Genomic DNA, 14,100 nt, shown 5'->3' on the forward strand with positions numbered 1-14,100 from the left:
CAATTTACCTGATGGAATGCAATAATGGGCATTAGATTATATTTTGAATCAATGGTGGAAACTAAAGATTGTTGATAAAACCCTAAAGTAACTAATAATTATGATGTATTATTGGTGAATAAATTCAAATTTTTACAATAAATTATAAAATTTTGGCAACTATGATCCAATCATGTATTGAATATTTTGGTGAATCTTTGAGTTCAAAAATTAAATTAAATAAACTTTCTGGTGATTTAAATAAGACTAAAATAAAATTTTGAAAAATGTGGCGATTTAGGTCAACCTAAATATTGAACTATTAGCCAAATTTTGATTTCTAAATTTTAAAAAATAGCCAATTGGCAAATAATAGCCACTAAAAAAATCATTGTCTAGTAGAACAGTTAGGGAGGATGCCTGTGCTTATCTCCATCCTTGAGATTTTACGCATATCCCCCACACATAAAGCCATCCTTGACAAAACTTTGAAAGAAAGTTTTGTCCCCACTGATCTGAACTTGGACCTTTCAAGCCATGGTGGGATACCTTTCCATTCCACATTCTCTTATGTATTCACTGAAGCTGACGACACCTCTGTAAGTCAACCACATAATACACCTTGACACATTGAAGCCTACCTACACAAACATTGAATAAAACAAGTCCTAATAGATGGAGGAACTAGTCTCAATATATGTACTTTGAACACAATAATACAATTGGGATATTCAGATAAAGCTATGAATGCTACAAATAAAATTACCATCAAGGCATATGATGATGAAGAGCGTTCATCCAAGGGCACAATCACTTTACCTCTCAACGTTGGGCTAGTTACTAAGGATGTGGTTTGTCAAGTCCTTGATCTAGATCTCACATACAACATACTCTTGGGATGCCCATGGATTCATGAAATGAGAGTTGTTCCCTCAACATATCATCGATGTATCAAGTTCCCACACAATGGAGTTGAAGTGACCATCAAAGTTGATCCAAACCCATTCATATATTGCAACAATCTGTGACCTAGATCAGAAATAAAAATCTCAGTCAATCGAGAGGTTGTTCCTTCATTAGCATATGTGGATCTAGAATCCTTGAAAGATTCTACATCAAAACAAACAGAGATCAAAGAAAAAATCAAGGTTAAATACATGGGATGTGGTGAGTATATCTTTCATGTTGATCAACTCCCACTATCTCCTAAGGCATTTAGTCGACATGAACAACCTACAAACAAGTTACAATGTCAAGGAATTGGGTGTGAACCACCTAGTGTTATGGCTACTAAGTTTGAATGCAAATCTCCTCTAGTGGTGCAAGCAACTCTTGATATCAATAGTCATAAGAGTGGTTCCAACAAAGAATCTATTGAACGTATCGTTATCCCTCTTGAGAACTCAGATAGCCTTACTATTTCATCCACTCCTTCCACTTCCACTCCACTTCTAGACTTGGATCAACAAGAATTACAAAAGCCCTTACTCATTAGGGATCAAAAATCAAGCTTTGAAAAGAAAAATCTAAAAGTCAAAAATAAAGAAAAGTCCTTTAGTCCAAATCAAAATCAAAAGCTATTGGACTCTACAAAAATCAAATTCAAGGATAAAACTCCTATGAAGCAAAAAGAATAAGAGTTGATATCCTCTAATACCAAAATAACTGGGGGCAAAAGTTCTAAAATTTTAAGTAAAAAAAGAATACATGTTGATCATAAGTCTCCATCAGGCTATCCTACTTTCACTTCTTTTCACAATCATAAGCCTTCATAACTCATCCACTTGTTTCACACATCCTTTCCCTTTTGGAGATACACCATGGACCTTTAATGGAGCTTCTTGAAGGGACTTTGTTATCAAGAATGCCCAAACTTCTTTAGGTGACATGCATACAGGCCTGTGTAGGCCACACGCTAGTAATTCTATCTCAATTCCTTTATCAAGGAAGACACTCACTAGAGCTACATATCATTTAGTCAAGGAAAGACACAACTAAAATCATAAGGTTAAGCCTTGAACATTTGAGGTGGGTGACTTAGTTCTCAAGGAAAATCCCAAAAATCAGCAAGACAGAGAAGAAGGGCAAGTTCGAACCAAATTGGCTTGGCCCTTACATTATTACACCAGCCTATGGATCCAGTGCATATCAGCTCTCAACCCCAGAGGGAGAACCTTTGGAGAATCCTATCAACAACATGCACCTTCACAGGTTTTACACATAGCTCTTCCGAGCATCCTAATTCAAAAATACATAAAATCAAAAAATTAAAAAATACAAAAAAAGAAATTCAAAAATACAAAAAAAAAAAAATTCAAAAAAGTAAAGAGAAATAAATTTGTCCAATGGTTAAAACCACTTTGGTGGTGCCCTGGGAAAGTACCATGGTGAGAACTGGGTCACTGACACCGTTTGTAGAGATATTGCTCCTCCCTCCTTCAGGATTCAATTCCATCCTTTCCCTTTGCACACAATCACAGCCTATCCATTCATAATAAACATACCCATTCCCATCATGGCTTGTTATTGATCTACCTAAGACTGGTTAGCCATTCATATTAAACTTCCCTTTTCACCTCTTTCCGTCCATAATAAATCAGTCTAGTGATGGGTATGGAACTAAGAGAATCACACATTTCGAGGAGTACAATTTCTTCCAGTTTTCTTCAGTTTACCCGTGCACAATCCACAATAAAACAACACTTGCATCGCCAATCCACAATAAAGTTTCATCTTCTGAGCAATAAAGTATCAGTTTCATAGATTCAGTCAGTTTCAGATGAGACACAAGCAACAACAATGGGCTTCAACAAATCAAAATCTTTCAAAAGACTTGAACAACATTATGGTTCAATGCTATCTACCCTTTTGTGAAAGTAAACATTGTGACCACAATCAAATAGACTTATACAAGTGGCAAGAGACACTAAACTTGAGGACTACAATGAATGTTGGTGTCTAGTCTTTGTTTTCTTTTGATTTTACCTTTTTGGTGACATGTCTTTTAGCCTTTCCGAGATGTCTCTGACCAGAGATTCTATCTCCAGGATGTCTTTGACTAGAAAGGCAAGGATGGGGTATCGTCACCTATTTTTTTCTTTGTTATCTGTGGATTGTCTCTTAGTAATTGTTTGACTTGTCCAAGAATATACGAACACTATGAGTCTAGTATGAACTGGGGCATTCTTTTTTTGCGACTGTCTGATCTCCATGCAAATAGGTACAATGACTTTCCAAGTCGAACACATGCCTCGATTGTCATAACCTATTTGCCATAATAAAGGCTCAATGATGAGAATAGCACAAGAAGCTCTTTCACTTCCATATCTTCTATCTTCCACCCCCCTTTCTTGATTGACCTCCATCATCCTTCTTGAGTCCATATAGCCCATTATCACATGACTAAGTATAATGACATGCCAAAAGTATTTGTATTTCATGTAGTTTGCACCTACATTACCACATATTAGCATTTCATACATACATATAGATATCACAATTACATCATATCCTGCACACAACACATGTTAGCACATTTTACATTCTCATCATGTAAATAGTTATTTGCATTATCATATTCATTTGCATTTCATACATTCACATTTACATATGCATGAAATATAAAAACATAAAAGAACAAATATATATTTCATTCCATCATGTACATATTTGTATCCATATCATAAAATCATCATCATAAAACATATCATAAGCATCACATAGGTACACATGCATATATCTATTGCATGAATGAATCATCTCATGTATATATCTCAAAAATAATAAGTGTCATGATACAATGATGTCAAAATACATATGGCTACAAAATCACCTGAAGGTGTCTACATCATCATACAAAACATGGTACAAAAAAAACTGATACATAGGGAGTTGTCTAAGGCTATGATGAAATCCTTCCCTTGGAGCCAGCTGGCCTCGATGGAGTCTGAACCATGGAAGGACCCACCCCAGGATCATCTCTCCTGCCCCCTCTTTTTATTGGTGGTGGAGGACCCATGACCCCACCACTAGACGCCTGTCTCCTGTCTCTCCCTCCAAAGGTCATTGTCGTCCGCGATGGTCTCTGAAAGCTCCTAGCCCACTGATCTGGTGGTACAACTCTATAGTATAGGTCTCTCCAATAGGCTATCTCCTCCCCTGCCCATAGAACATAGGTGTATTTGACCCTTGTGTCCTTTGTTGTTTGCCTCCCTACCCTTAGTGCTGTCTCAGCCACTGTATAGCATTGAATATCTTGATCTCTCTCCCGCTTAGTGTCCCTTAGCTATCTCTTGATCCTAGCCATATCCCTCTCTAGATCCTGGATATCATATGCCTATCCCTAGAAGATCTCCCTCAAGGATAGTAGCTCATCCTCCTCCTCTCTACCCTCACCATGTCCCTATTGTTTCTCTTGTCCCTATCCCCATCCCTGTACATGTATGGGAACCTCTGCTGCTAACACATATAATGACAATCCACCTCTACCCCTCACTACATGCACCTGTCTCTCCTCTCCGCCCTCTCTCCTCTGAGCCACTCTCCTCTCTACCACTGCACCCCACCTCCGCCATCAACCTCTACCTCCACCATCCCCACTATAATCTCCATCACCTCCACCATCTCCCTCTATCAGCTCCCCTGGATCTATTAGTCATGGAAATGGATGTTCTCCCCAATATGTAGTGTACTCTACATCCATCCCTGCATCATCTACATCTTCTCAAATTTCCTAAGGTATGGTAAGCATCTCCTACATTTGTGTCACAATCTAATCATAAGACAATAATGGTGCTAAATGAACATGATCCCCTACTATATGTGCATACATCCCCAACCCCCATGGCATCCATTTTATCCTACCGAACTACCTGCACACCCTGTCTATCAACTACCTCTCAATAATGTATGGTGTCCTCCCTATCAGATATCTGCTCCTGAATATATATGGCAACTCCACTGCATCATCATCCCACTCCTCACAATCTTAGTAAGGCCTCCATACCACAATGCCTACATCATCAATAACTTGGTGCCAATACTTCAGTCTCCCAATCTGTGGTTGAGAAGTAATCATATCATATAGGTGTATCTAGTTGTGCCCATGTCCTCTGCCTCTAAAGTGTATCGGTCATGTAGCCGGTAGATGCTTATATGCCCATACCTGCAACAGTGTCACTCCACACTGCAATCTTTCTCATCCATGATATACAAATTGATGTAGCTCATAGTACAAGTGTGTTAGCAGACAGGGCCCCCATGCAAACCTAGTGTGCTCAGTCACCAATGTCTCTAGAGTCCTCCCCCATCCCACAACCAACCCTCATGTCACCCTGTCTGGATATAGGAACCCACTGATAACTCCTACCAACATCGCAAGTAGCGCCAATCCTCTAGTTGTCATAGTATCCCAAGCCACATGTCCAGTCCTCATCTTCAATCATGGATCCCAAAACACTCATCTCAGTGCATCCCTATCTCCCTCTCGATCGTAAGGAACTAACTACCCAATGATCGGTATCTACATTATCCTGTATACATCCTCTAAGGTTACTATCATCTCACCCATCAAAAAATGAAACGTACATGTCTCTGAGTGCCATCTCTCAACTAATGAAGTCAGCAATCCCATGTTCACCCAATACTCAGGTACATACATAATATATCGCAGGCCCATGGCCTCAACTGCTGCTCTATCCTCAAATGTCAGCTTTGCTTGTAATCCCTAAGTCAAAGGGTATCTCTCCCATGACTCTAGTATAGGTAGGTCTTCTTGCAGTCAAGGAACTCAACTGTGTCTATCCTAGTGGTACTCCCTATTCATCAGAAAGTGTTTCTTTTTATCCTAGTGCTTATATCTTTCATATGGCACTCTAGCCTAGTAGTACTCCTTATTCATCACAAAGTGCTACTTTTATCCTATATTTTAGGGCACCTACTTGAGTGTATCATCTTAAGTATCTTATCCAATTGACAACATATGTTCTAGCACAGAATTGTCAATTTCAGCCAAATTCAATTGGCAACATATGTTCTATCACAAAATTGTCAATTTCTATGGTACTCCCTGTTCATCACAAAGTGGCTCGATCTATCCTATCCTAGGGTGTCTACTTGAGGGTATCCTCCTGATTAGTTTCCTGATTGGCAATGTATGTTCTATCACAAAATTGTCAATCCTCTCAGCAGCTTATCCAATCGATAGCATATGTTTATCATAGAACTGTCGATTCAACCTTGAAGACATAAACACGCATTCATGACACAAATGTGCTTGCATACTTCACATCCATTTTTGCATTTCACAGACATGCCTCTATTTTTCATAAACGTACCTAACCTACCTAGCACCAATGCAGACACGCCTTCCCATCTTTTCACCCGATTGACATTTTTACAATATATCTAATGCGTGTTTATTGAAACTACCTAACATGCATTTATGACAACAATTAATGCAATAAAATACAAGGAGGTTTTGTGGTACTCACTGGCTCTCCTACATGTACTGGCCTATGATATTGGCAAACGCAATCGAATCTATGCACCAATACCATCGCTGCTAACTATTGACTGCTCTTTTCTCTCTTTCCACTCTGATCTCTAAGGTGTGTGGATGACAATGAGGATTTTTTCCCTCATAGTCTATCTTATAGACCACCCTAGCCCTAGTCTCCCAAGTATGTCTTCTTTATCCAGTGACTCTGTCACTCTATCCTATCTTGTGAGTCCTTTCTAGCCTTTTGATCTTATCGAGAGATTGTCTACGATCTTTTCAGACATTTTCATCCAATCTCTCGAGGGGGCATATCATTCCCATCTTGGGGCAACTTTGTATTAGTTCATCTTATCTTCTTTGAAACAACGCAACAAGCCGCATTGTCTCAAAGAGGGAAAAAATGTATACACCTAAAATTGTCCTATCTAATTAAATAAATATTTTTATTTATTTAATTATTTTAGCCTAATTCTTCTATTAATTAAATAAATCTTTATTTATTTAATTAATTCATTTATCCTCTTCTATCCTTATTTCTCATTTAAATAAATACTTTTATTTATTTAAATTATCATTTTTCCTAAATTAAATAAATATTTTTATTTATTTAATTGATCCCACTTCCTCTATTAATTAAATTAATCTTTATTTATTTAATTAATTCATTAGCCTTTTCTACCCGTGACACATGTCATTCATCTCTTAATTCTTACACTACCTACCCTCTCATTATTTTCTTATTTCTTCTACCTACCCTCTAATCCTAGCCAGCCATTTATCTTTTACACCTCTTAATCTTATCCCTCCATTTCTTATAGTGACTTCTATATAAGGAGATGCTTCATTCATTATCAATCCTACTAAGAACTCCTAAGCATTCAAACTCCTGGATTAGCATTCAAACTTTCATATGCGATCAAGCCTACTTGTAACCACATTTCCATTCTCTGTTGAGCTCTTGTGCACACATAAAATCTGAGAGAAAATATATCAAGCAAGATCAATGGAGATAGGAAGAATGGAGATCCAAACCCTAGTGGATATGTGTGTTAGGACCTGGGAGGTAACTGAGAGGGGGGGCGGGTGAATCAGTTGTCAATTAATTTCAACCCAAATATATCCTAATCAAACTTGATACATAATACCGGTAAACCAAAGTTAATGTCGGTTGATAGAATAACATTTAATATCAATACCGGTGAAACTTAATGCATGAAACAGAAAGAGAAACAACATCCACAATACATAATATAGAGATTTTTACGTGGAAACCCTGTAAAGGGAAAAACCATGGTGGGAAACCTTACCCACAATCAGATGATACTACTAGAGATAGTATATGTATACAAATGGGGTCTACACATGTAGAAAGGCCAACCACCTAGAACTCACTATTCAATCACAAAATAGGAGTCACACTGACTACAATTGGATGGTTAAAGCCAATGATAATGTATTGCTCAAAGTAGCATCTCCAATGCTGGATTCAGTACCGGTTAAGCTCTGATAATCACCTTTAAACCTTCCTTGAACCTTCTTTATGGTCTTCTCATATGATCTTCAATATTCGCACATACCATGTTACACAACCTTAAATAGTATATGATATTAACATGTCCATTGTTACTTATCTCACAAATGACATCTTACATATATACCAAAACCTAAGACCAAATGTCTAGGTCGGCTCACTAAGAATATTACAATTAAATTAGTTACAAACAAGTTAAGATGTGATGCATCATGTTGGCTCAATACATTTACAATAATATCCAATCAATAAATCATCTCCATAGCATGTCGTGCTGATCTGGAATAGATAATGCATACTGGTCCATAACCTAGACTAATTTTCTGGTAACAACAAATATGTCAACCCATTTAGACCATTAACCATAATTCCAAAACCAAGTATCCAAACCATGTCTTAGATATAATCAAGTGATCTCCAGATGATAACAATCCATCCTTGGTATCAGTGAACAATATAACTTGCAGTTGAACAATATACTGCTGACTGTGCATAAGTCATTGAACTTGTCAGTGAACACAATGTGCCTATTCAACATAACCAAAGATCTCCAGAAGGATAAGTGTTGACATCAATGAAAAAACTAATGCAACACATCCATAATAAAAACAATCTCCCCCTTTGGCATTGATGGCAACACAAGATGGAAAAACATCTAAGTGCCAAAATCAAAAACCAACAATCTCTAGAATAGATCAATACAGAAATCAAAATCAAAATGCAGAGAGTATATATCTCTCCCTTAATGAATAATCTCTTCCCCAAGGATAATGTTTCCTAAATACAAAATTTTCTGATAGATATCTCTCCCCCTTTGACATCAAATGCCAAAGCAATAGAAATACCAAAACATACAAATAATTAATATAGCCAATTACTATAGCCAACTACTCCCCCTGTGAAGTAGCTCTCCTCCATCAAAGCCGGAAAAAGGTTTCTCTATTAATTTCTGTTGGTTTGATACCAATCTTCAAATTTTTAAGTCTCTAACAGTGACGGTATTACCCCAAGCTTCTCTCTGAGATATTCAAAATTTTCCTAAGGCAAAGGCTTAGTAAAGATATCTTTAATCTGCTCTTTAGTATTCACATAAACCAATCTTACTTCTTTTGCTTCAACATTTTCTTTCATAAAATTATATTTGATAGAAACAAGTTTAGTCTTAGAGTGAAATACCAGATTCTTTGATATATCAATTCCTGTTGAATTATCACAATAAATGATTATAGGTTCTTTGCATTTTACCTTGATGTCCTTCAACATTTGCTTAATCCATAATACCTGAGTACAATTAGTTGTTGTTGCAACATATTCTGATTCTGTTGTTGATAATGATGTACAACTCTACTTCTTACTCAACCATGAAATCAATCTGCTACCAAGAAAGAATTCTCCACTAGTGGTTCTCTTTTTTTCATCTACATATCTTTCCCAATTTGCATCAATGTATGCACATAAATAAAAAATTTCATCCTTAGGATACCATAAACCAAGATTTGTTGTGCCTTGTAGATACCAAAAAATCCTTTTTACTATCGATTCATGATTTTATTTAGGATTACTCTGAAATCTTGAAACAATACATACTGCATTCATTATATCAGGTCTTGTTTGTGTCAAATACAGTAAACCTCCAATCATAGATTTATATCTTGTCAGATTAACAGGAGTTGAATCATCCTTCAATGTCAATTTATCAGTTGTAGTCATAGGAGTACTTGCCAGTTTAGAGTTTTCCATACCAAATTTCTTCAGTAGTTCCTTCAAGTACTTTGTTTGACATATGAATATACCTTTATCAGTCTATGAAATCTGCAATCCTTAAAAGAATTTTATTTCCCCAATCATAGACATTTCAAATTCTTCCTGCATTTTATTAGCAAAGTCTTTACACAATCCATCTTCTCCTCCAAAAATGATATCATCAACAAAAACTTCAATGACCAAGATGTCATCATTAGTTACTTTGAAATATAAGTTGCTGTCAGCACTACCTTTAGTATATCCAAGCTTCAAAAGATATGTGTCCAATCTAGCATACCAAGCTCTAGGAGCTTGCTTCAATCCATACAAAGCTTTCCTTAATCTACAAACCATATCTTTATCATTTGTTAATAAAAATCCATTAGGTTGTTCAATGTAAACTTCCTCTTCAAGATCACCATTCAGAAATGCACATTTTACATCCATTTGATATACTTTATAGTTCTTATGAGCTGCAAATGCAAGAAATAATCTGACTGCCTCAATTCTAGCTATCGGTACAAAGGTTTCATTATAATCAATTCCCTCTTTCTATGAATATCCTTTACACACTAATCTTGCTTTGTTCCTGATTACCTTACCATCTTCATTAAGTTTATTTTTGAGTACCCATTTATTTCCAGTTACATTTTTGTCTTTAGGTCGGGGAACTAATGTCCATGTATTGTTCTTTTCAATTTGTTTTAGTTCATCTTTCATAGATTTAATCCAATGTTTATCTTCACATGCCTCAATAATAGATGCTGGTTCAATTTGAGGAATTAAACATACCTCTTCATTTGCCAGTCTTCCTCTTGTCATAACACCTTGATACTTGTTCCCAATTATTTGATTTTCTGAGTGATTCAGTCTTACATACTTGGGTTTGTTCACTTGTTGTTGTTCTTCAGTCAGTGTGGAATTCTCTTATGATGCCGGTGTGACTAGATCCACACTCTATACTAGTGCACTCTCTATAGGTTCATTTATGATCATCTCAACTACCAGTTTAGAATCTATAGACCTTGAGTTTCCTCTAAATTGTTCATCTATCTTCACATTAGCACTCTCAATGATTTTTTGCAATCTTTTATTAAAACATCTATATGCCTTGCTTTTAGATGAATAACCAAGAAATATTCCTTCATCACTTCTAGGATCAAATTTACCAATATACTCATCTCTTCTAATATAACATTTTCTTCTAAATATTCTAAAGTATTTAAGAGTAGGAGTATTACCAAACCATAGTTCATAAGGGGTCTTACTGGTTTCACCTTTGATGTGAACTCTGTTAAAAGTGTAAACCACTGTATTCACTACTTCTCTCCAATACACATGAGGTAGATTTGCTTCCAATATCATGCTTCTAGCTGCATCCAGAATAGTTATGTTCTTCCTTTCAACAATTCCATTTTTCTGAGGTGTCTAAGGTGTTGATAGTTGTCTTTTGATTCCATTTACTTCACAAAAGTTATTAAATTCCTTAGATGTAAATTCTCCTCCTTGATCAGATCTTAAACATTTGATTTTCTTACTGGTTTCATTCTCTACCATTGCCTTGAATAATTTGAATTTCCCAAAAGCTTCTGATTTCTCCCTGAGAAAAGTAACCCAACACATTCTAGAATAATCATCAATAATTAGCATAAAGTATCTATCTCCCTGTAGACTTCTTGTTCTTGCCAGACCACACAAGTCAATATCAATTAAATCAAGAACATTATTGGATTTCTCAGAAATACCCTTAAAAGTTGTTCTAACTTGTTTTCCCATTTGACATTCCTTACATACTAGATTATGAGATTTCACAATCATAGGTAAATCCCTTACTGCCTTAGTTGAACTGATTTTTACAATGCAATCAAAATTTACATGACAAAGTCTCTTATGCCATAACCAAATTTCATCAATATTTGCAATCAAGCATGTCTTATCATTGTTATTCAAATGAAAGATATTACCTCTAGTCTGATTACCGGTTGCAATCTCCAATCCAGTTCTGTCCATGATTTTGCATTTACCATTCTTGAACTGTAACTGAAATCCCTTTTCAATTAGTTGACCAACACTCAAAAGATTATGCTTCAAACCTTCAACATAATAAACATTATCAGTATTGTGCTTACCATCGAAAGACATAGTGCCTTTTCCTTTGATCAAACAAGCTTTATCATCCCCAAATCTTACTAGACCTCCACTATATTCCTGAAAAGATAAGAATTTACTTTTATCACCAGTCATATGATGTGAATATCTAGAATCTATGATCCATTCATCCTTTTCTTCAATTTTAGTTGTCAAGGCCCTCTCCACCGATGGAACAGTAGGTGTTGGTTGATCTTCTTTTATTGCAACAAAATCCCATCCATTGTCTGTCAGTTCTTCATCAGAATCATCAGTAACTCCTTCATCAGCATAGTAACAAGATTTGTCTCTATTCATCTTATATCTGTATCTCAAATATTCAAGGTTAGGCTTATATGTTCTTTTAGCTTCTTCTCTCAATATTGCATGTCTATCAAGACATCTAGATTCCATATGACCAACTTTATTTCAATTAAAACATTTAAATGGTGTTTTACCTTCATACTTACTTCCAACTAGACCTTTAGGTATTTTTCTTGCAAATAGTGCTTCAAGTTCTTCCAGTTCTTCATTTTCCCTTCTGATATCTTCAACTTCTCTTGCATAAAGTGATTTCCAATCAGATTTGTCAAATGATGATGATGATGATGTTGCAGATGATGATTCTTTGAAGGCCAAATCTATTTTAGTTGTAGCAGCAAGACCAAATTCCTCAAGCTCAAATGTTGAAAGTTTTCCAGCAAAGGTATCTCTAGATACTGATGTATTAGGCATTCTTCTCAACTCATTAATAGAAGTTACTTTCATTTTGCATGTCGGTGGAAAATCTCTTAAAACTTTAGAAACAATTTCATCTTTACTTAAGGATCCTCCACAACATTGTATTCCCAAAACAATTTCATTCTCTTTCCATAAAAGCAGAAATTCTTTCATCTTCTTCCATTTTCAAATTTTCATACCTGACCTAGAAGCATTCCAATTTTGCAATTTTGATAGTGGTATCACCTTCATTCAGTGTCTCCAATTTATCCCAAATAGCTTTAGTAGTAGATTGGTCTGATAATACCATGATTTGTTGTTCTAATAATATGCTCAAAAGTGCTTCTCTTGCTTTGCAATCATTTTCCTGATCTTTACCCAATGTTGGTGGATTAGGTTGATTCGATGTAGGACCAACATAGCCATTCTTTGTAACTTCCCATATGTCTCTTCTAATGAAATTTAGATGTGTCTCCATTCTGAACTTCCATATACCATAGTTAGTTCCATCAAGTTTCAGACCGTCCTCCCTAGAAATGTTAGTTCCCATAGGATCTCCTCAAGGTGTTAGACTTCTGCAAAAAGAGGACTAAGCTTTGATACCAATTGTTAGGACCTAGGAGGCAACTGAGAGGGGGGGTGAATTAGTTGTCAATTAATTTCAACCCAAATATAGCTTAATCAAACTTGATATATAATACCGATAAACCAAACTTAATGTCGATTGACAGATTAATAGTTAATATCAATACCGATGAAACTTAATGCATGAAATAGAAAGAGAAACAACAGCCACAACACATAACACAAAGATTTGTACGTGGAAACCCTATAAGGGGAAAATGTACGGTGGGAAACCTTACCCATAATTAGATGATACTATTGCAGATAGTATGTGTATACAAATGGGGTCTACACATGCAGAAAGGCTAACCGCCTAGAGCTCACTACTTAATCACAAAATAGGAGCCACACTGACTACAATTGGATGGTTAAGTCCAATGATAATGTACTGCTCAAAGTAGCATCTCCAATGTTGGATTCAGTACTGGTTAAGCTTTGATAATCACCTTCAAACCTTCCTTGAACCTTCTTTATGGTCTTCTCATATGATCTTCAATATTCACACATACCATGTTACATAACCTTACATATCATATGCTATTCACATGTCCATTATTACTTATCTCACAAATGAGATCTTACATATATACCAAAACCTAAGACCAAATGTGTAGGTCAGCTCACTAAGAATATTACAATTAAATCAATTACAAACAAGTTAAGATGTGATGCATCATTTTGGCTCAATACATTTACAACAATATCCAATAAATAAATCATCTCCATAATGTATCATGCTGATCTGGAATAGATAATGCATATCGATCCATAACCTAGACCAATTTGCCAGTAACAGCAAATATGTCAACCCATTTATACCATTAACCATAATTCTGAAACCAAGTATCCAAACCATGTCTTAGACATAATCATGTGA

The sequence above is a fragment of the Cryptomeria japonica genome, chromosome 10 (genome assembly GCF_030272615.1).
Source record: "Cryptomeria japonica chromosome 10, Sugi_1.0, whole genome shotgun sequence".
Classification (NCBI taxonomy): domain Eukaryota; kingdom Viridiplantae; phylum Streptophyta; class Pinopsida; order Cupressales; family Cupressaceae; genus Cryptomeria; species Cryptomeria japonica.